This window comes from Bombina bombina, chromosome 12 (assembly GCF_027579735.1).
Source record: "Bombina bombina isolate aBomBom1 chromosome 12, aBomBom1.pri, whole genome shotgun sequence".
In the NCBI taxonomy this organism is placed as follows: Eukaryota; Metazoa; Chordata; class Amphibia; order Anura; family Bombinatoridae; genus Bombina; species Bombina bombina.
This window is the reverse complement of record NC_069510.1, coordinates 24,970,195-24,994,275: the sequence shown is the minus strand read 5'-3', so window position 1 is coordinate 24,994,275 and position 24,081 is coordinate 24,970,195. Positions and strand designations below refer to the sequence as shown.

The following is a 24,081-nucleotide window of genomic DNA, read 5'->3' as shown; positions in this document are numbered from 1 at the left end:
AAAAGGCACATAATACCAATATGTTAAATCACTTGAAGTGATGCAACATGGCTGTAAAAAGCTTACAATAAATATCACATGGACATCTACAGTATGTGTAAAAAAGGAAGATATTTTACAATAGTATTTCTTCAACTAATAATCGGAAGTGCTCCGTGAACAATTATCCAATCAGCTTCATCAATGCTAATGACACATTTTGCACTACTGTGATCATATAAGATTTGATAAAAAATGTGTGATATTTCACAGTGAACATCTTTAAACTAAGGAGAAATATATCATGATGGTGCCTGCACACACATGCCAGATGCTGTCCTGTGACTAGCATCCTGATTGGCTGCTTAATGTTCCATTACAATGGGATGTGGCTACTGAGGAAAAGTAGAGGTAAAATATCTTCCTTTTTTTACATGAAGATGATCAGGTGATATTTTCTAGGCAGCTTTTTACAGTTATACTGCATCACTTTCAAGTGCTTTTAACATTTGGGCATTATGTCCCTTTAAAGGGACAGTCAATGTTATTCATGTTCAAGTCTCATATTACCGATTTTCTTATGTAAAGCCTCTTGTGGGGTACCACACTAGGAAAACACAATGTTTAATAGTAATCATGCAAAGTAGCCCTGTGTAGCCCTGTGACCGTTTCATACGGCTGCCTTAATTCTGAGACTATTTTTGAATTATAGGGTGGTACAGAATTTCTTAAGACATTGGGGCCGATTTATTAAGGGCCGAATGGCCCTGAATCCATCTGTTCACCAGAACTGCTTGTGCAATGATAAATCGCTGTCAGCATTTATCGATGTCTGGCGGACATGACCCGCTACAGCGGATCATGTCTGTCAGACATTGATAAATTGGCGCCATTGTGTCTACACTACTGTGAGCACTGCTCCAATATAACTAATACACACAGTAGTGCCTACAGGTTCATACTGATTGGCCAACAGACAGGGTCTCACTCACACATAATATAAACAGCAGCATGTACTGTCCATTATTGATTGGCTGCACCACTTTCTGAAAGTACAGTGAAAAATATTGTCTAAGCATTTAGGCAGCCATATGTTGCAGGGTAAAATAGTACTATTAAACTTCACTGTTCCCCAGTGTAGTACACCTCAAAAAGTCTGTAATATGAGATTTAGCCATTTATAACATTGGCTGTCCCTTTAATATTGTCCCATGCCCCTTTAAATGCTGTACTCAGAACTGTTTTTTTAAAATCCAATGCACATTTGGTGATCCCGGGTTAAGTTTCACTACATGAATTGGCCACATTTTTTGTTACATCATATTCTCCTTGCGCTTTTGGCATCGCAAACCTGCTGCTCTGCCAAATATGAGCCAGTTTTAACACTTCTATGCGCAGGTTGTTTAGAATCAATTAAGAGGTCTGCACTTTTGTCTCCATACAGTTTTTTTTGTTTGTTTTCCAGTACATCTAAATGAATTCGTAGAGAGAGGTCTGTTTGCTTTATTTGTTAGAATCATACAAATGACTTCCTAAGTAGTACGTGTTTCTAAACATTAGAAATCAGTTATGAAATTGAGAAAATATTTTCATAGAATAAAATGACCGTAGCAGATTATTTACAGCCTACTGCCTTTAGCAAAGCTTTGTCTGCCTTCTTGTAGCATTAAATGGAAAACTTCCATTTGTGCCTTTGTTTACAGAGGTTAGTACTCAGAGCTGGATTGGGAATTCAGACTTTCAACGCCAGAGTTGCCCCTCCCTGTTGCCTTCGCGGAGCGGCTTTGAATAGATGCGCTTTGCTGTGCACAAGGCTTGCTCTGTGTCCAGGCTTGGAGGCTCTCTCTGCATCTCTGCCCAGGATGTGACCCTGCGGTGTTGGACCACCGGGAAATCTTGCAGAATCCCAGTGGGCAAATCCATCACTGTAAGCACTGCACATGCACCGTTAGTCCCTGTGGCAGAAGAAATGGGATGTATATAGGTTGTAAGGTGTCTAATATTTTTGCATATTCCTCTTTTATGTATCATTTCTTATATAAAATACTGGCATTCTTATATATTGCTTTAATGGTTTTATGCTCATAAAGGGCTCTTAAAAAGGCCATTGTACTTAAAAGTTAATTGTACAATAAATATAATAATATTAGATGGGATTGTTTAAAACTGTAAAACTTGTATTTATATTACATGGTAGTTTACAGGGGGGCAAAAACGATTGAAATCGTAAGCAACATATCCTTATTTTATTTTTTTTACAGTAAATTGAGTCTGAGGGGTCAATTATCAAATGCCGGACAGACATGATTCACTGTTGCGAATCATGTCCACCTGGCATCGCTAGATTTAGCATTGCGCAAGCATTTCTTGTGTAATGCTTGTGCAATGCTGCCTAAAAGGTGACGGACAAGTTAAGCAGCAGCGATCTTACGACCTTTGCTTCTTAGCTTGAATTTCAGGTGGACCTGAAACTTCGGGGGTTGAAAGCAGCATATGCTGCTTTTTAAATCTAGCCCTGAGGCTGAACAGGGTGCTACTTGGGCGTGCATTAGGTTTCTGCAGTTTTTTATGAATTATCTAAGCATATTATATTTGTAGGTTTTGCGTATTAATCTTACCAAACGTAAGATGGAGAATTAGTTTTAATATGCATTACCCTTATGAAAGGGAAAGAAAAGATTTGTTTGGCAAAACTAGAAGCAAATGCAAAGTCAATTATGCTGAAAAGAATGTAATCTGATTTGTATGTTGCTATCAGTGTCAGTGCTCCCTGCCCCCGTGCAATAATCTGCATCCTAGTGAGCTTTATTACTTTCTATTGAGGTAACCTTGCTGGGAATTCCTGGTTCAGCCCCTTTCCTTAGAGCATTAAGTGAGGTCTGTCCGTGTGAGGATTGGCTAAATATTTCTTGTCATCCTGACGCATTTCACATCATTTTAGCCATATTAACAGATGTTGTGCCCTGATATTGAACCCACATTGTATCGTATCAGTCATTTTAATTAGAAACACAGTCTATATAATTTAGCAAAACCTCGGGCTAAGCAGGTAGGATTTCTTACAAGTAGCTTTTTAGTATGTGCAGCAAACAGCTCTCGAGCCCAGACCTAGATACGAGCTGACGAACAGACTACAGTGCAATGTATTTCCCTTTGAGTGCACTGATACAGAACATCTAATCCTACCTTTCTAGAGGCAGAATGTTTGTCTAGGAATGCTAGAACATCCTTTGTATTACAGAGATTAGATATCCTACAGTTTGTGCATTGATCCGACTGTAACAAGTTTAAGACTAGTATTGGGGGCGGAGCTTCTGTTAACCCTTGAAATAACCCCTCTGGCTTGCAAGAGGTTCACTCTAGCCATAAAAGCAGCCCCTAATTCCAACATAATCTTATATTGAGATTGTCGGTGGCCGCAACATTCTTACACCAAGATGTCCTAAGTGGAAATATGTTTGCACTCAACACTCCAGTTGGTAAACTCACAACGTTCCTATTGTGATACCTGTAAGAACAAATTTCTTCTGCCTGTGTCACCCCATATTTTTGTGTCCTCGAAGTGAGAGGAGAACAAAGGAAACTTGATAAAAAGAAGTAAATTGGAAAACCTAAAATTGTATGCTCTGTCTGAATCATTAAAAAAAATTGGTTTCATGTCCCTTTAACGTTCTATATTGAGTTAAATAAATTATGAGGATGTGGTTAATCTCTTGGCCCTATATATTTACAGCAACATATGTGGTTGCAATCATACTGCAGGGGCCGTTATGGACTGCAGCAATTTGAGAAGCAGACACATTATCTGACTGTGATTAAGCTTTATGAGGGCTCAGCCATTGTTTGCAGAAGAAAAAATGTAATTGTGTAATATAACTCTACATAGTTCTTGACATTCAGATGAGGAGCAAAAAGCCAGCCAGCAATTGTTTTGTTTTATAATTATTCATTTATTTAATTTAATTATAAGCCAGAAGAATTTATTGTTGCACATTCTGGTCTTTGTAACTCTTACGGTGACATAAAAGCCATTTGTTTACAGTCGGTATATAGGTTTGCAATATACAGATATTACTAAGTTTTGATCTTTTTGCACATAATGCCTCCTCTCTGTTCAATAATGTACACTCTCCATCCATGCATTTACTGAGAGCCAGTGATGTCACATTTAAAGGGACAGTAAAGACAGAAATGTCTTGTAAGTACAAGGTATTTTCTGCCCCTTCAATATCATGGTGACACTTGGCACATGTGTGGTTGGAAAACACTGACTACTTAGATTGCGCTAAATATTAGCTAAATGGACATTGTAGCAAGGTATCAGACAGTTATAATATAGTGTGTATACAATGTAACAACCAGTCAAAAAGCAATGACAAAAAATATTTTTTACTAATAAAACACTCAAATTGATGCACTAGTTCTTAAAGGGACATAAAACCCACATTTTTTATCTCATGATTCAGATAGAGAATACAATGTCAAACAACTTTCCAATTTACTTCTATAATTTAATTTTCTTCCTTTTGTTATCCTTTGCTGAAAGGTTTATCTAGGCAAGCTCAGAAGCAGCAGAGAACCTAGGTTCTAGCTGTTGATTGGTGGCTGAATATTTATATTGATTGTGGTTGGCTCACCAATGAGTTCAGTTAGAAACCATTAGTGCATTGCTGCTCCTTTAACAAATTAAACCAAAAGAATGAAACAAATTAGATAATAGAAGTAAATTAGAAAGTTGTTCAAAATTATATTCTCTATCTGAATCATGAAAAAAAAAAAATAGGTTTCATGTCCCTTTAACAATAAAAATGCATAGTATCATAACCTAAGATATTGCAGATCACTTAAAACAAATCACAAAATAAAACATACATAAACATTGAATCCTATTAAAAGTGCTTATTGATGCACAGTTTCTTTGAATCCAATGTGCGCTGAAAGCAAACAGAGACAGCGTTCTTTGAACACAAGATAAAAGTACAGGAATAAGGTGAATATTTATTACTTACACCATAAATATTCCTTCTCAGCGCCTTGTTAATGAAAGAATGCTTATCCAAATCTTATGGATAGTATCTGGAATCGGCAAAATTAGGATGTATTGGCAGTCCTAACATCGGTCTCACTGCAATGGCTTTACCGGTCTTTTTCGGATACTACGTTCTGAGATTGTGGCAGACCATGTGATACACCAATTGCTTAAAGGCTACAGAAGCCCTCCATATCCAAAAATGATCAATGCGTTTAAACTTTTGTCAAGTCTTTCTCAAGCTCTCATCATGGTTACACTTGGCACATGTGTGGTTGACAGATATGCATGCGCATGTCACATTTCACATCATGGTGATACATGGCACGTGTGGTTGGCAGATATGCATGCACATGGCACATTTCACATAGACACTACACATGCACTATATACACATACTACACAGACACACACTACATGCGCACTATATACATATACTACACAGACACACACTACACATGCACTATATACACATACTACACAGAAACACACACTACGCATGCACTATATACACATACTACACAGAAACACACACCACACATGCACTATATACACATATTACACAGACACACACTACACACGCACTAAATACACATACTACACAGACACACACACTACACATGCACTGTATACACATACTACACAGATACATTCACTATGTATGCACTATATACACATACTACACAGAAACACACACTACACATGCACTGTATACACATACTACATAGACACACACTACATGTGCATTAAATACACATACTACACAGACACACACACTACACATGCACTGTATACACATACTACACAGACATACACACTTCACATGCACTATAATACACTTACTACACACACACACACACACACACACACAAAAACACTACACATGCACTATAAACACATAAGACACACACTACACACCCATTTTCCTTGATTTTGCAAAGGCCTTTGACACAGTAGACCACGACATACTACTGCTCAAACTAAAAAACTCAGGTATTGCTGATCGTCCGCTAACCTGGTTTCGATCATATGTATCGGATCGATCACAATATGTCTCCATTTCTGACAGCGACTCCCTCCCTCTCCCAATCACATGTAGTGTTCCCCAACGTTCCATTCTCGGCCCCTTACTATTCACATTATTTATAAATGATCTGCCTAATGTCTGCAAATCCTCAACTGTACACATGTACGCAGATGGCACAGTAATCTATGCAAACAATTCCGATCTGCCACAGCTTGAAGCAGTGCTCCAAGACCAGTTCACAGAGGTAGAAAAGTGGATCTCAAAAAACAAACTCTTCCTAAACACTGACAAAACTGTCACAATGTTTTTTTTAACGGGACCTAAATTACACAAAATACGAAATTCCCATCTATTCATCAAAACAAAATCAAATTGCACACTGACCGCAGACCACTCTTTCAAATACTTGGGTATGTTGTTAGACCCCAATCTATTTTTTGGTCTCCCCATAGAAAAACTTGCATCTAAACTTTATCCAAAACTAGGTGCCCTGTACAGAAACAAATCTTGCCTCAGCCCTACAGTAAAGGAAAAGATATACAGCAAATGCTGATGCCAATCAAGGATTATGGGGACGTAGTATATGCACCTGCACCACAAACTCACCTTAATAAACTTAATACATTGTATAACTCGTTCTGCTGCTTTGTGCTACAATGTAACTACAGGACCCACCATTGTGACATGCTAAAAGAACTAAACTGGCTGTCGCTGGAATCCAGACGCACCCTCCATCTTTCCTGCCTTGTCTTTAAGAGCCTTTCTGGAAAGCTCCCACCCTACCTGAGCAGAATGCTCTCACCGGCTATTCCCACCTCCTATAACCTCCGATCCAGTACCAGCACATTATTTAGCTTGCCTCAATACAAAAAGAAAGCAGCTCGATCCTCCTTTTCCTACAGAGCGCCACAGTTATGTAACGACCTCCCGCACACTTTCAAATCTTCCCCAAGCCTAATATCCTTTAAGAGATCCCTCTCTACATATCTCAAAACAGAATGCACCTGTCATGCTTGATTATATATTTCCTACCTGTTCTATGTTACATTTTTGCATATATTGTGTATTATTATTGTTTTTGTATTTTATTGTACCCTATTGTATCAATGCAATGTTTTGTGGTCCCAGGACATACTTGAAAACGAGAGAAATCTCAATGTATCCTTCCTGGTAAAATATTTTATAAATAAATAATAAACAAACTACACACACACATTTTATCTTTAAATAATTATTAGTTTGATTAATTATCCAAACTTTCTGCTATTCATCTTTCTGTTGTGCCAACAGTTTGCCTATATGGAGGTGGCAAAACATTCTGGGATGTAAATGAGAAGGCTTGGTCATCTTCCTGATGCTTTTTTCTTCTGATCTATTTTTTTCCCCTCCAATGTAAACAGGACATTCTTTAGCACCCACCTTAAAATTATTTGTATTGCTATGAAATAAAGCAGTAAAGCTCTTTTTAAGAGGTATTTATCTGCTGGCAAAGCTTTATAAAAACAAACTAACTTAGGGTGAGGTTTGTAATTACTGGCTGGATTTGGATATGAAATGATAAATGTCCTTTTTACACTTTAAATGGACATAATCTTAAAGTCTTTTTCAGAACTTACTATGCTTTGTTCAGTCATTTGTTTGGCACAGTCCGTATTGCCAGCCTAGCAGCCTACTAGTAGGACAGTATACCCAAGATATGCCAAAATCTCTCATATAATCCATCAACACATTGTATAGATTCAATTTATATTTTATGTTTATATGTATGGAGGTTTGTATATGTTTATAGATGGATAGATTGATTTGGTGATAAAGTATATGGTCCATTTGGGTCTCATGGTTCCTTTGAAATTCTTCTCAGTTTGGTTGCCGTAGAATTTAGTTTTTCAATGATGTAATGTGTAATGTTGCTCAACCTATTTCATTTTATTTGTATTTGTCGTGACAAAGGGATTATCAGCACTTTGTGTTTTGTTGCTTAAACCTAGCCACAAAGAATTTCTTCCTTACACACACATTCCATTCCATCATCCACTGGGCTCTAGAGGCATGTATGGTACGGGTTTCCTCAGCTGTTGTGGCTCATGAGGAATAAATCATGTGACGTCATTGTAATCCACTAGTTAGGGCTTTCCTGACTCATTATGCTTCTTACACTTGTGTCTAGAACAATAATGTATTATGCTGGCTAAATATATATATAATAATATTCCTCTCCAGCATGTTATTGTTGTTAATATAAGTTGAATAATATTATTTTATAACTTTATTACCTATTTGCCTGGTTTGTATAAAAGCAACAACAAAGAAGACAGTCACCAAGTCGAAGGCAGATTAATTTTTTCCCCCCAATTTAATAGTGCAAAACTTGTACAAAAACAAAAATAGATCCCATGCAGGTGCAACAGAATAGGCCTCTTACGCGTTTCGTGTGTGCAAACACACTTCGTCAGAGAGATAGGTTTGTATAAAAGTCAGGTGAAGTTGCTGTTAGATGCCATAAGTCAGCTGCAAGTTAACCGTATCTGGTCAATCAGAACCATATCTTGTCAATCTGAATTAGTTACAATGAGTAGTGTTGTGTGTGCTTTACAGCAGCTCGGGAAACTGTTCAGTCTCTTCACTGTCTGGGGATTTCAGGATGAAGGATTGACTTCCAGGCAAGTGACAGATGACTAGAAATCTGAGCTGTACTTTTAATCAGTCTTCCTGGACCCCTACAACCTCAGACACAAGAGGCCACACTGAGATAAGAGAGGTCCCTGTGTAGCTCTGAACTTACAAACACACACTTCTTTCATGTACTCAATTCCAGCACTTTCAGGAGAAACAGAACGAATGTATTAATCACACATTGTCAATGACAAACATTGTCCAGTATTTATTATCTACAGCGCGCTGGATACCTGTAAGCAGCTTTAGATTTTTCCTTTTTTACTTTGTGCTCAGTATCAGCTTTGTACGAGGATTTTGCAGAATATACTTACAAAACAAACCTTTTTTATAATGCAGATGTAAAACCTAACACAATATATCTCCTTTCATGGAAACACAATACATGATCCTAATATTTTATTGTTTTACAGCTCTAAACTTCTTGGTTCAAGCTCTACATTAAAGATGCTTTGAATTATTTAAATAAAAAGCTAAAAATTAGTGTGTAAAGCAGGGTAGTGGCTTCTAAGGCTAATTAGATGCTAATATGTAAAGAGAAATAATTCTGTCACTATATAAATCCCTAGTAAGACCTCACCTTGAGTATGGAGTGCAGTTCTGGGGACCAATTTTAAAAAGGGACAGTTACATAATTAGAGAAAGTTCAGAGAAGGGCTACAAAACTAATAAGGGGTATGGAGCAATCAAATTGTAGAACTCATAACCTAAGGAGGTAGTGACTGCCAATTCCTTAGCTAAATTTAAAAATAGCTTAGATATATTTATGGCTAAAAACAGAGTTCATGGATTTGATTGCTTGTGTGAAATGGTTCAGCTTTATAACTGTTTAATGCACATTCAGTTGTCAATCAGGTAGTCTCAGTATAGGCTGAACTCAATTAACTTCTGTCTTCTTTTAGCCTCCTCTACTATGTTACTAAATGTTGTACTGTACTATACCTCACAACATCTGATTTTGTATTGCACTAAAATGCAGTACTGAAATGACTGATCTGTTATTCCCAAAGGGTATTTTCCATTTCTTCAGTATCAACTACCAAGAATCTGTGGCTTTAAACTACTCAAAACTATCCCAAACTGCTCATCCGTCCAGTAAAGTAGCCAATCTCCAGATTCATATGCAAGTAGTGGTTTTCTTTTTAACTCACAGCTAGTGCCAAGAAACTAAGCAAAAAACAAATGTATCTCTCTCTATTATGTACACAAAGGATATTGTGTAAAACTCTGCTCTCTCAATGCTGGCAGCTAGATACTAAACATAAGGTTTTTCTTCATTATGTCAGACTCACAGATTCTTGACATTAGTGAAGGCTTTACTGCTGAAGCAACTTCATGCCCAGTCTGGTAGTTTGTCTGCTGGGCGACACTGCATCCTGCCTGAATTATGAAACAGAAGCTAATCGTTTCTGTTAGCCAATCTCTCCAGCCATGTCTAGGCCACATGTTAATTGCTAAGTAAATACTCAACTCTCTCTGCATTTGGGATGGTGGCAAACGAAGACGGCTTCTATATTTAGCTTGGACTTAGTTGCTAGTTAAACATAGTTCACATTCTTTAGAATGGCAGTGAGCGAATGTGACTGGTAGAACTAGCGCATGGCTATGCATTTGTAAATAATGTTGTCGCCTTATTGAGCCAATAGGGGAAAAGCACAACTTATTTATTGTTTTACTTAATGTAAAGATAGCCTATTATTTCATATTGCATGTGCAATCACTAAGCTATTGTTGCAGACGCTGCTGCCATATAGTTCTCAAGTCACGTGCACACTTATGAGACTACCACAATATGCTCTCATGGAAAGAGGCTGAGTTTCAACAATGGAGAGCAAAATAGAAAAGTGATACTAATAATAAAATCAAATAGGAAAGTTTATTTATTCTTTTTGTTTCCTTCTCTGTCCCTTTAAACCATTCATAAGAGATACAAAACTACATTATAAAACATTATCATCAAATACTTAAAGGAACGGGCAGCCCTAATTTTGTATTTCATGATTAAGATAGAGAATTACATTTTAAACAACTTTTCCATTTACGTCTATTATTAAATTTGTTTCATTCTCTTGGTATCCTTTGTTGAAAGAGCAGCAATGCAGGACTGGAAACTAGCTGAGCACATCTGGTGAGCCAATGGCAAGAGTCATAAATGTGCAGTCACTAAAAAGCAGCTAGCTCCCAGTAGTGCATTTCTGCTCCTAACTGTAACTACGTATGCTGTTGATAAAGGATACCAAAAGTAGGAAGCAAAATAAAATTTTTAACATTGTATGCGCTCTGTGATTCATTAAATACAATTTTGGGGGTTTCATATCCATTTAAAAACCAAGCAAGCTGTGCTGTTATTCTGTTCCCCTAATAAGTGCAGTGCAGTGCAGTGATGTACAATATAGGAATACTGCAGTATACACACATCAAGCCTTACCCTTGCTCCTTGTCTGTCAAGCACAGGTCAGCTGAAAGGATTCTCCTTTGAAAAGTAACATTTCCTCGGATATCTGATTATCTCATTAGATTTCAGAACTGTGCAGCAGCTGAGCTTTCAAAACCTGCCAAATACTGGGGCAATTAAAAATAATAATAGAAATAAAAGTCTTCTCACGGTTCAAATGTCCTGATTCTGAATGATGTTTTCCTTGTATTTGTTTGCTGCAGATAATTTGGATCATGCATTCCCCTTTTTAAGCCCTGGACATTACCTGCAGCTGCATACAAATCCTGGCTTCTAACATAGCAGTTCTAATTTGTAGGATGCACAAACTCCGGCAAAGATCTTAACAGCCTTATTTGAACTTCAGTTCTTTTGTGGTGAAATTACATGCTGAGAAAAAAAAAAAGTTTTCCTCTGGCTTGTAAGGAGCAAGATCTCTTCTGGTTGGATAGCTTGTTTCTTCCACTCCCACAAAATGCAGAGGGATTCACCAGCAAAAGACACAACAAAACGGCCTCCCCCAGCCACAAACAGTGCTGGGCTGGCTAAGCACAAACCTAGCACAGCAGTGTCATAGCTCACTTACTAGAAACTGAATCAGCATGCAGGAGATCTGACTCTGCTTCTCTGTGCAGCAGGATTAATATGGATACTTTATTGCTGTAAGGATCACCACATTTTATATATATATATATATATATATATATATATATATATATATATATATATATATATATATATATATATATATATATATATATATACTGTATATCTATCTATCTATCTATATATACAGGGCTTTTTTTGTAAAAGAAAAAGTGCCAGTACTATTGATATATTCTGATTAGTAACATTGAGAAAAGCAAAGGGTCAAGATTATATACAATGTTTGATGTATTTAGCAGCCCCCTGTTGTGAAAATGAGAGTATATACACAATGATTACCTGTTATGAGTTGGCTGAGGTGGGGGTATCATTAACGGTGAGTACCCCCATAAAAAAGCCCTGTATGTATATATATATATATATATATATATATATATATATTTCAACACTTATTTGCAAACGTCTGCATATACAATACATTTTTTTAAAGGATTGAGAACTATCATATATTGTTCTGAAGTCAAGGAAAATATTCAGTGAATATATCTTATTTCCTCTGTGGTGCCTAGCTAGGGACAGACTTTAATGAGCTCTTGTATTCTTCAAGCAATCACTGTGTGTCATGTTGCAGGGCCCGTTTATAGATCTAACAAGATGCACTACAGCCTCTCTGAAGGCTGGAAAACAAAATCAAATTTTTTAGAGTTAAATTACAGGAAAAGTGAGGAAAATAAATAATGAAAATGTTTTTAAACCCTTTTAGCTTAAATGTTAGATGTGACTTGGCAAGTATGTATAATGTTTTACAGTGCAAATTAATTTATACATTTGTTTACATTATACTGATCTATAAAAACTTTTTCCCATTAAACTATATTTAAACCTTAGTCGATAGTTGTTTATAATATTTGTTTTAAAGGAAGATGTCATGACCCATAATCATTTATAAAACTAGAATACAATATTTATTTATATAAACCATTTAGACTGGTGATGTCTGTTTATTATTATTAATTGTTTGCGTTGTGCCAGGTATATTATTATATTATTGCACTTTGCACTTTTGCTTGTGTTTCTCAAGTTAAAAGTCAGCCCCAGAGCAGAAATGCACTTCTGTGAGTGAGGTGAGCCAATGACAAGAGGCATGTGTAGCTCCCAGTAGTGAGCTAGCTGCTGATTGGAGCCTATCTAGGTATAGGTTTCAACAAAGGTTACCAAGAGAAATGAATACATTTGATAATTTAAAGGGATAATAAACCCAAAATTGTTCTTTAATGATTCAGATAGAGCAGGCAATTTTAAGCAATTTTCTAATTTACTCCTTCTATCAATTTTGCTTTGTTCTCTTGGTATCTTTATTTAAAAAAAAATTAAAGCTTAGGTGTCGGCACATTTTAGGTTCAGCACCCTGGATAGCTCTTGCTTTTTGGAGGCTACATTTAGCTAACCAATAAGCAATCATAAACCAGGTTCTCAAACAAAAATGGGCCGGCTCTTAAGCTTTACATTCCTGCTTTTTAAATAAAGATAGCAAGAGAATGAAGAACATTTGATAATAGGAGTAAATTAGAAAGTAGCTTAAAATTGCTGCTCTATCTGAATCATGAAAGAAAAAAAATTAGGCTTAGTATCCCTTTAAGTAAATGGAAAATTCTCTAAAATGGCATGCTCTATCTGAACCATGAAAGATTAAATTGACTTTCATGTCTCTTTAAAATCCAAAAATAAATACATTTCTTATCTTTATATTTTTTCTAAGTTTTGGTGACAGATTTAATTTTAACCTCTATTTTACAATGTGAAACCCAAACAGTGTAATGAAAACTATGATATCGGGATTTGGGCAAACTGGATACAACATCTGTCATTTAACTGCATAATATCTGAAGCACCCCCTTTCCTTTATGCTCAAAGCATAGTGCAATCATAGATGGTCTTATAGCATATATAGCATAGTTAAACATATGGTTAATGTCACCCCTCAGCAGAACATGGCCATTTAGGATAGGCATATATACATAGCCACCATATCAAGGTCTGACCAAGCTGTTTGTCTTTATATATATATATATATATATATATATATAAAGCAGATGGTGTTTATGCACTTCCACTATCCGTGAACAACTGCCAGGGTGCTCTAAGAAATGTAAAGTTTGTCGCAATAAGCACTCACTAGTCTTAGGATGTCTGTGTCAGCCAAAAAACTTTATTCCATGTTTGTCTCATGGAATAAAGATTTTTGGTTGACACAGACATCCTAAGACTAGTGAGTGCTTATTGCGACAAACTATATATATATATATATATAAATATATATATATATATAACCTAGAAAGTCTAAACCCCATTTTCAGAAAAAAATCCAATGCGGTTGCTATGTCAACGATATAAATACACCTCATTCAAAAGATTTCAATAATCAAATAAGTAAAGATCATAATCTATAACATCAAACAGGTACATGTGAGTGTTGTTAAGAAACTTGTGTATTTAGGGGACTGGACACAATGTTCAAACTGTCCAAGTAAAACAATGTGTAGCCGCAATATTAAACAACTTCAACAAGTCTTCCAGATTTATTAAATATAAAGCATGAGCTCAGACAAGTTAAAGGGACAGAAAAACCCCAACATTTTCTTTAATCGTCTGGATAGAACATACAATTTTAAACAACTTTTCAATTTACTTCTATTGTCAAATTTGCTTCATTATCTTTTTATTTTTTGCTGAAGGAACAACATTCCTAGTGGCAGATAACTGAACACATCTAGTTAGCGAATCACAAGAGACAAATGTGTGCAGTCACCAATCGGCAGCTAGCTCCCACTAGGTTAGGATATATGCATATCATTTTCAACAGTGGATTCCAAGAGAACAAAGCACATTTGAAAATAGAATTGAATTTAAAAGTGTCTTAAAATTACATCTCTATTTGAATAATGCAATTTAATTTTGACTTTCCTATCCCTTTAACGTACCCACTAATCACAACAAAAATTATCCAGCTCACTGGTCATGTGTCTACTACCACTCACATGAGTAATGATGCAGTATAGACCTTCCCATCTGTGTATAGGGGATAATATTCATAAGAAACCACACCAAATTAGTATAAGCACTAATAATAAATAAGCTTAATAGACTGTATCCATATAAATAGCACTGTTATTTAAGAATGTGTCAGAAATCATTATATATTGTATGAATTTCCCTAGAGATACATGGGTGCCAGACCAGCTATTAACACAATCTAACTATGTTTAGTAGGGTTCTCAGTTATAACAATGTCACAATAGCCTAATAGATAGCTGTCATCAAATATACCTGTTAACCCCACAAGTGTTTCAAATCTTTGAATGTACTGGCAAATAACTGACAAAGGGTCTGGTCAATGACAATGGGCCATTTTACAGCTACATTAATAAAAATGTTGTAACCAGTCTCACTATCATCAACAATGTTATATAATAAATCGCCAATATATTGACATATAACTGGCAGAAAAACATAAGAAAGAAAAAAATCTAATACAGAATTACATAATAAACTATTTCATTACTTTCATCATTGTTGTAGAAGAAAACTTCTAGAATTGTATGTAGTGTGCCCCATTTGTAAATCCATCTAGCATCTAATTGGAGAAACCTCTCATCTCTGTCACCGGCCCTTTTCAGAGGTAGTTCATGATATGTCCTTTTCAAGGAAGGGTTTAGCAATGGGTTGGTCACTTTTTCCAGTGGAGGACTAGACATATGGCACTTCTATAGTTAGCCATGCGCTTCCTTATATCATCAGATGTTTTTCCAATGTAAAAGAGGCCACAAATGCGACTGAGGAGATAAATGACATATTTAGTTGTGCATGTCTAATAATGCTTAAAGGGACAGTCAACACCAGACTTTTTTTGTTTAAAAAGAAAGATAATCCCTTTATTACCCATTTCCCAGTTTTGCATAACCAACAATGTTATAGAAATGCACTTTTTACCTCAGTGATTACCCTTGTATCTAAGCCTCTGCAGACTGCCCCATTATTTCAGTTCTTTTGACAGACTTGCATTTTAGCCAATCAGTGTTCACTCCAGGGTAACTTCACGTGCATGAGCTCAATGTTATCTATATGACACACATGAACTAATGCCCTACTAGTGGTCAAAATGCATTCAGATTAGAGGCAGTCTTCAAGGTCTAAGAAATTAGCATATGAACCTCCTAGGTTTAGCTTTCATCTAAGAATACCAAGAGAACAAAGCAAAATTGGTGATAAAAGTAAATTGGAAAGTTGTTTAAAATTACATTCCCTATTTAAATCATAAATGTTTTTTTGGGACTTAACTGTCCCTTTAATAGAATACTTCCTTTTCAAATGAAGGTGACTGAAACTATGCCCCTTAATCTTAGAATTGACAGTCATACAGCTGGGGCATCTATATGATCCCAACTTAGATTAGCCCTTAGATTCCATTAGCCAGGTCTTCCTTTTATAACAGTGTTCAGGGTCAGTAATCAATAAATGATCCCTCAAACTGTGACCTCTGTTGAAGCCCACTCTAGAGGGGGCAAAGTCACCAAAAGATAAGGATGAATCAGAACTGAGAACATTACAATGTTTATGCAAAGTTTTGCCAATTACAGATGTGGTAGCAGAATAAGAAATAGGTCAGACAGGGTTCTTTTATATTCACTTAAGACTTACAAATTACAGATGCCATCTGTTGTAATTTAATTTCTTTAAATGCAGTAGAAGAGTTGTTATATACTACTCTAGTCATCGTGCTGTTGGAATGTCCCTAGTGAGGGACTTGCGATGACGGTTATGAGCATGGATTGTGGTTTTTCTTTTTAGAACTGAGTTGTGTTCAACCTATTTCCCTCCTTAAATATACGTAAGTCAAAGAAGCCAATGTAGTAATTGCTGTGAGCAATTTTTAACTTAATAGGAGTATGCATATTGCTGATCTCTGTGGTCCACTGTAGTAGGTCAAACTCTGTTCCACTCCCGACAAGCAGGATGTCATCAATGTACCACTTATAAAACTGTATGTGAGGGTTGTCCCAAATTTCATACAGTGTACTTGAAATTCCTCCATATTGAGGTTACCATAAGATAGGCCATATTGGACCCAATTGCTGTACTGTTTTTTTTAAGGCAGTAAGAGGTCTCTAATTTGAAATAATTGAGTGTTGGGCACAATGTAATCAACTCTACAAGAAATTCAGATGGTGGACCAACATATAGAAATTGAGATAGTGACCGTGATAAACAATTTATTCCCTGGTCATGTGGTATAACAGTATTTCATTGAAATCCAGAGAGTGCCGTCTATGCTTTGTTGGTATTTATATTTTGGGTTCTGGTCTATCAGCGCCTATGCGAGACTTTAGGAAGGGGAGTTTGTCCTTGAAACGTCACCCATGATGCATGGAGTTTTGATGTTTGGCTGAAATTCAGCAAGTGTGGTCTGTATTTGATATGTATTTGCCCTTCTGCCATCACCAGCACCCCGGTACAAGTGCAACCAAATCATGTTGTATATTATTATTATTATTATCAGGTATTTGTAGAGCGCCAACAGATTCCACAGCGATGTAAACATAGTCGGTGTACAGGATAGCTTTTGTAGGGGTCAAGTGGGTAGAGGGCCCTGCCGAGAGTTTCACTGTTGTAGTCGGCTCTTATGAAGCGATCGGTAAACAGCTGGGCCCATAGGCTTACATTCTAAGGGGTTCATTTGTGAGATTTACTCATTTCCCATGTAAAGTTTTTTCCTGCCATATCCTCATAATTACCCCACTAATTACCATAATGTCCTACTGCTAGAAACGTTTGCAGCGTTACAAGAACTTCTGGCTGCAAGGGGTTAATGCTGTGTTTATTTTGACAGTATTCTTGATCTCCTGTTGAAGTAACCTGAACCAGATGCGGTAATGAATTCCATTTAAAATGCCTGACATCTTTAGGCTCCTCGTCATTTTCTTGTCAGAAAGCATTTGATTTAAATAATTTACCCTGTTCACACCTGTGTCCTCGTTGTGGCTCCAAATTTTGATTGCCTTGTCTCCGAAAGCTTTACCCCTGTGTCTGGAATACAACATTTTTTCGTTGACTTTTGATTCCGCCATGGAGAATTTTAACTTTCAAAGAGCCTCTTTAATTCCAATGTCGTAATGATTTTATCCTTGATAAGGGGAAGCTTTAGAATACACTATGGGGCCTATCTATAATGACCGCTGCTCCATAACCCTGTCCGCCTGCTCTGAGCAGGCGGACAGGAATCGCTGCAATTCAACCCGATCAAGTACGATCGGGTTGATTGACACCTCCCTGCTGGCGACCCATTGTCCGCGAGTCAGCAGGGGGCGGTGTTGCACCAGCAACTCTTGTGAGCTGTTGGTGCAATGCTGAATATGGAGAGCGTATTGCTCTCCGCATTCAACGAGGTCTTGCGTACCTGATCCACACTGGCGGATCAGGTCCGCAAGACCTTTCATAAATAGAGGCCCATGTATGTGTAAAAACAGCTTCCCCCATCAAAAAGCATTTAAAGTTACATTAAACAGTAAATAAATGCTGGGCATAATGATGTATTCAAAGTAAATATTATTGTGAGAATAAAATTCTATTAGTTGTTTAAATGTTAAAGAAATAGTCACAAAGTTTTAGTTTCTATAAAGTACTTCAGTTTCTAAAAAGTTATGGGGCGCCATGTTGAAATCTAGGTTTTCCAAAGAGTAATGATAAAGTAAAAGGGTTTAAGTTCCCTTCAACATTGATATATTCCACACAGCCATTGTTTGTACATTTTATCTGTCTGTGATTGTCCTCAGTAGAAGTGATTAAAGGAAAAAGCTTTAAAATTCTCATTTTCTGAGTTACCTTATTAATAAAAAGACACTGCAGATTTTTTTTTTATTGTTTTCCATCTGTTAATGCTTGAGCATTATCCAGCATGCATTTTTCTGTGCGTCCCCATTAAAATCTATTGTGAGAATTTGAAAGGGACATGAAACTTGACATTTTTATTTTGTGATTCCGATGAGACAATTTTAAACAACTTTCCAATTGAATCATTTTATCTCATTTGTGAACTGGTTGGGACGCTAGCAGGGGATGTCCATCAGCCGATCGTATAGGATGGGGCGGATGGAAGACCGCAGCCTCAGAGCAGGCGGACAAGTTATGGGGCAACAGTCTTTAGACCGCTGCTTCATAACTGTAGTTTACGGCGAGCCTGAAGGCCCCTAAGCTTTTAATTGTAGCTAGTAAGTATGTTTAGTATAGAATTGTGTTAGGTGAAAGTGATGATGTCATTATGTAGCCAAATTAAAGATTAAATGATTTTAGTGAAAACATAAAATTGATCTTTCTTACAAATTGCTACCAATGCTCACTTTGGTGGCAGTTATCCTAGTATTCTTGACTTGACATATCACTGGTTACAAAAAAAGTCAAATTAAATAGTAAACATTATGGGCTAGATTACAAGTGGAGCGCTAAATTATCGTGCAAATTTGCATGTTTGCGGGAGCGTGATAATTAACCAGCCATTACAAAATTACAAAAGATCAAATATCTGGTTAATTTTCCATAAGTTTCCCAAATAGCCTCAAATAAAGAGGGCATTATAATTTTTTATTTAAAAAAAAAAAAAAAGTAGCATTTATTTTAAAAATAAAAAATAACTGCTCTAGGCATTCTCTGACGGCATCAGAACAAGGCTCCTACAGGAGCCTATGTATGCACCCTCTCGTGAGTTCAATGCTTCCTAGCAATGCGAACACGAGCTTGCGTTCGCATTGCGATTTACTTGTTATATAATGCGCACTGGTATTACAAAGTGGAGAGCGCTAATATCGCTTGCATGCAAGCAATATTTAGCTCTCCACTTGTAATGTGGCCCTTTATTTTTTCTTAAAAGAAACAAAAAAATATAATTATAAACTAGGAAATGTTAATAGTTTAGTTTCTTTTATTTTTTGTAACTAAGTGAGCACTCTGCAGAAGCGTAGGTTGTAGGGAGCGCTGTGTAGAGTCTTTCATCAGTCGGTTGTGCTTCTCAGCATCATGTTAATGGAGGTCATATTAATGTTTGTTCAGCGCCCTTTTTGAAGTCCATTTTGAGCCACATCAGAAGGTTAAGCCTCAAAGGCTTCTCTTTGAAACATTTTGCTATTTATTGACAATGAAAAGACTTATCCTTAATTGGTCGCCACCCCCTGAAACTGGAAGCTAAACAGTTTCGTCACCTAAAGGGGATGTTATTAAAGAGACCTAAGCTGCTTGTTTGGAAAGTAGAGATTCCACAGGCGCGTAATTACTAAATTACCATTGCAACGGAAATCTATGAGTGGATGCTAATTCTCTGCTATGTTTTTCCCACAAGGATGGAGTTCTCCTTTTGTCTTAGTTGTGTTGCATATTATTGCCAGAAAAATATATCCAATTAGAAGTTAGAAACATGCTCCCTAGTGGAGAGGCAAATATACTAATGAAATCTATTGCTACCAATTGAAATAAAAATAAAAATATATATTTATAAATGTGAGAGAGAGATAATAAAGAGATTACCAATCTTTTTATACAGTTACCCTTTTGTCAAGTAGACTGTCCCTTTAAAGAATTAGGGTTTACAAACTCAGACAATACAGGACAAATTACACAGGGATAACAGTACATAAATCAGAAGACAGTTGTAAGCTGAAGTCAAATAACAAAGTCAACCCAAACTAAAGCATAAAACAAAAGCAAAGTCAGGAAGCCAAATTAAACCAGAAAATCTAAATAGCAAAGAGTAAGAGGTAGCTAGCATACTCAATACACACACAGCAACATGCTGCAAACAGATATCTTATAAGCACAACTATGTCCGAATTAATCTTCTTAAAGGTCAAGAAGATCTTATTGCACCATCCCAATTTATACATACAATGCATAACACAGATCAGACAAAGGGCTGGACAAATTAAAGGATCAGACTCATACATGTGACTTGGAGACCAGAAATCCCCTTAAAAGATTGAACAGAGACCCACAATGTTTGACCCCAACACAATCAATTTGGCAGAAACACCCAAGAAAAATTGGGACACATTAGCCATAGATCCCGCTCTACTTTTTGTTACAGTTCAAAAATCAAAAGTAGGATATCACAGGAATACTAATTTAAAAGAACTAGTGAAAGCATAGCCCTACAGAATCTGTTGGTGTTGTACAAATAAATGATAATAAAAATAGTCCTCAAGTACTTATTAAAGGGTGATGTACAATATGTAATTGTTTAATAGCAACTTAGCATCACCTACACACAAATTGTATGACATAAAATATTTACCCACCATGCACCACTACTTTTGCCCATGTGCAAAATAGTATGTAGGAAAAACAAGTGGAACTTTAATGGAGAGGAAGGCAAATCACAGATTAACAACAGGCTTTACAACAAGGACGCACAGCTTTTTCAGTGGCCTGTTACTTCTTAGAGGATAAACGGGGCAGGAAGAATGAGATTGCAGAGGAAAAGTGAAAGTGGAGAAAGGGGTTAAGAGAGAATGGAGAAAAAAAAGAGTACAAAGATATGAGGGAGGAGAAAGAAAAAGCGTAGATAGAAAATATGGCCTGAGAGAGAAGGCAGAGGGTAAAAAGAGAGATTAAAGAGAGGAGGGAGTCAAGAACGATCGTTAACAACAAGAAGGGAGAGATAATTATTTTTATTTTTTTTAAATATCCATGTCTGCTATGACCTTCTATGACTGTTAGCTCTCTCTGCATTATCTCAGTTCAACAACTACCTTTTTCTATCCAGCCCTCATCTTCCACAGAACATCTAGTTGATGTTTCTAACTGCTATGAACTTATTTTTGTTAATTTATTACTGTATGTAGCATTATTTTATTTGCTAGGGTATAAAATAAAAACAATTTTACAAAATGTTTCACAATAGCTAAACATATACAAAGAGGGAGTGGAGTATTGGGTGTGGTGTGGGTGGGATTATAAGTGGCAAGTAACATTTTGTCCTGGCTATTAGTATATATATATATATATATGTGTGTGTGTATATATATATATATATATATATATATGTGTGTGTGTGTGTGTGTGTATATATATATATATATATATATATATATATATACGTGTGTATGTGTGTGTGTGCGTGCGTGCGTGCGTGTGTGTGTGTGTATATGTATGTATATATATAAATTTGTAGATTGGGATAACTGGAATCTTGCAAGGGTCTCAGTGGCCATTTTCCTTGTCAATAAGGGTAACTTCTCATGGTCTCACAATTTACCAATAATCTTTTATAAGCTAAGAACATAATGCTATTATTATATAGTTATAGTGATACATCTTTCATGTTTTACACCTGCAAATTCAATCAAGAACAGACATATATGCATATGGTCCAGTCACTCACTGTATCCTCATCTTGAGCACAAAATGGGGGTGTTCCTGGAAATCAACCATTCTAAAGGCAATAAAAAAATATAACTTGTTTAAAAATAAAATTCTCTAGCAAACTAAAGCATTGTTCGTTTACAGATCCTCTATGTATAAATTAGGAATTCTGTCTTCCCCTGACACTTGTTTGCTAAATCATGGCTGCAGTAGAGTAGATCCCTGAAATACCAGGTACTCTGAACAAGGAATATAACAACCCCAGATGATTGTTTCGGCCATTATTGGATCTCATCAGTGAGTTGCAGCCACATTCCTCTAAACACACTGGACAAGGAGTCCATGTTTGGTTTCCCCTTTTTTTCCCTTAGGGAGACTAAATACATATACATACTACATACCTGTACTGTATATCCCACAAGTACATGTGTAGTTCTGGTGCATACTAAAGGGCCACTAAACCTTGTTTGTGTTACAGACTAAATGTTACAACATTTTTATGTGACTAATGAAAAGCTATGATAGTGTAGGGCTACTTGTCAACATAGAAGGAGTAAAGGGCCGCCCCCCTGTCTGACATGGAATCTAGGTGCACGAGTATGTGTGTTACAAAAGGTGGGTGGGTTTTTCTACTCACTATTTAAACATTGCTGTATTTTTCCCACCCTCCTTCCCCTGTGTTGTTGTTATTCTTTAGCAGGTGCAGTAGTGGAGGGACTGAGGCAATATGGCCTCTTTGGGGTTGCTGGTCTAGTCACCAAGACAGGAGTCTGATTAGTTGAATATATATAGATGCATATATATATTTCTACGCTATATTTATTACGCTAAGATTGTCTTGAAAAAGGCTGACTGTACCAGCCGAAACGTCAACCTATATGTGATTTGATTCATGTAAATAAAGGACATTTTTGTTGATGGAAAGACCCGTGAGTGCCCTCCTGTGTATCTAAATTTATATTTGAAAATAGAGGAGTCACCTGGGCAACATACCAACCATACAGGAGTGAGTGCATGTTGTGGGTGTATGAGATATATATATATATATATATATATATATATATATATATATATATATATATATATATATATATATAAAACAAATCATCAAAGAGGGGATACATTTCTCTTTCTCTCTCTCTTCTGTGATTTGTTCTGTGTGTGGTTGAGAATTATGCAAAGCATACAAATTATTAATATGTTTTGCAGGGTTTAAACATAAAATTATATGCATGTCATACTGCAACGTTAACCCTCTTTTTGACCATGACGTACCCTGAATGTCGCTGGTCGTTATGGGTTTTTAAGCTCATAATAGCGCAGGTCTCACCACCAGCGGCAAGACTGCGCTATCAGAAAATCAAGCCCAATTAAAAGTCCAGTTATAACAGCCTAAAGCATTTTTGTTTTTTACACTTCTACATCATTTTAAGCTTAGACTTTATAGGAAATATGGACAGACTTGATGGAACTATGGTTCTTATCTGCTTCTGTGTAGTTCTAGTGTATTATACAATATTCATATTTATTATATAGATATTGAATTTTATACAACACCAGTGTGCATACGAAGCATTGCTCATTTGTATATTATTTATCCAAACTTCAGTGTTGCTTTGTAGTTCTGTGGATATGACATTGTTAGACCTGTCTGAGGAATGTAATGTGCTTATGTCATACGGTTGGGGATGTAGGACATTCTCGCACTTGTGTGGTTCACAGACATAGACATGAGTTACAATGCATGAGCAGGTTTTGATCGCTTCCAAGCGTCAGTAAGCATGTCAGGCCAGTAAGCTATGTGGTAATAACAATATGAACTTAGAGCTTTTATGCTTGAGTCGGCCAGTGGCATATTCATTAGGAGAGTTTGGCTAAAATGACAGTTGGATGTACTTCAGTATCAGGAAGCACTTCTACTGGGAGATG

The 24,081-nt window shown here is 36.5% G+C and overlaps 2 protein-coding genes across 11 annotated transcripts in view; one reads left to right on the top strand and one right to left on the bottom strand.

Annotated features, from left to right (window-relative positions):
- ANGPTL2 (angiopoietin like 2) overlaps nt 1-11,600 on the bottom strand; it is a 74,786-nt gene extending 63,186 nt beyond the window's left edge. Inside the window, exon 1 of one of the 5 annotated variants that reach the window (XM_053695597.1) lies at nt 11,125-11,600. The gene's annotated coding sequence lies outside the window, so the exon portion shown is untranslated. Of the gene's footprint in view, nt 1-6,641; nt 6,665-10,000; nt 10,107-11,124 lie in introns of those variants that run through there. The other 4 variants (XM_053695599.1, XM_053695596.1, XM_053695601.1 and 1 more) reach the window with 4 other exon arrangements.
- Nucleotides 1-24,081, top strand: part of RALGPS1 (Ral GEF with PH domain and SH3 binding motif 1) — a 1,173,485-nt gene that overhangs the window by 678,131 nt on the left and 471,273 nt on the right. The window lies entirely within an intron of this gene.